Source organism: Triticum aestivum, chromosome 1B, assembly GCF_018294505.1.
Source record: "Triticum aestivum cultivar Chinese Spring chromosome 1B, IWGSC CS RefSeq v2.1, whole genome shotgun sequence".
Lineage (NCBI taxonomy): Eukaryota > Viridiplantae > Streptophyta > Magnoliopsida > Poales > Poaceae > Triticum > Triticum aestivum.
In genome coordinates, this window is record NC_057795.1 from 55,429,938 (window position 1) to 55,430,728 (window position 791).

The following is a 791-nucleotide window of genomic DNA, read 5'->3' on the forward strand; positions in this document are numbered from 1 at the left end:
CGAGTCCGTGAATGTGAATGATGTGATGCGTGCTGCTGCCGACCGGTCTCAAGGCTTTGATGAAGCCATAAAAATGTGACTTGAGGAGTATACAAGAAGCAGACATTGAAGCCATAAAAATGTGACTCGAGGAAGACAAGGGATCATATAGTTTGGAGATGGCAAGACCACAATGGCATCACCGTGCAAGGCGAGGAGCACCGTACGTACTGTAGGTCCTTGCGTACAAGAGCTTTTCAGGCACGCACAGACGTACAGTGCGCGTACGTGCAAGGTCACGAAAACATTTGACCTCAAGAAAGCAAGTGGTTGACCCCGCGCACTTTCGAACAGTTTAATTAGGCGGGCCTCAGGCTGCAAGTGGGACTGTTCGCGGGAAGCCCGCATCCGCCCAACATCCGCCGCATAATATAGGTGGAAAGCCCGCATCTGCCCGCATATTTTTACACGGGATAAGTGGGTTTAGCGGGCAACCCACATGCCACCAATATGACTGAAAATGAATGTTCATGCGCTCAAATAACAGCTGAGTACAAGCGCGTACAAGCACGTTAGGCAGCATACACAAATACTCAATTGTTCATGTTCATGCGTATACTGAATAGTGATTGTTGAACACGAGGTCTTCTGGTGCCGGCAAGCATCGGCAAGTTACCTGAAGCTGGACATCATGCACTGTCAAAACATGGATCTGGTGTACTTAAAGCTGTCGCCGCCCACACGGCTGTGGAAGACGGATGGACGCGCAGCGAATGAGTAAATGACTGATCAACCAGAGAGATGGATGTGTG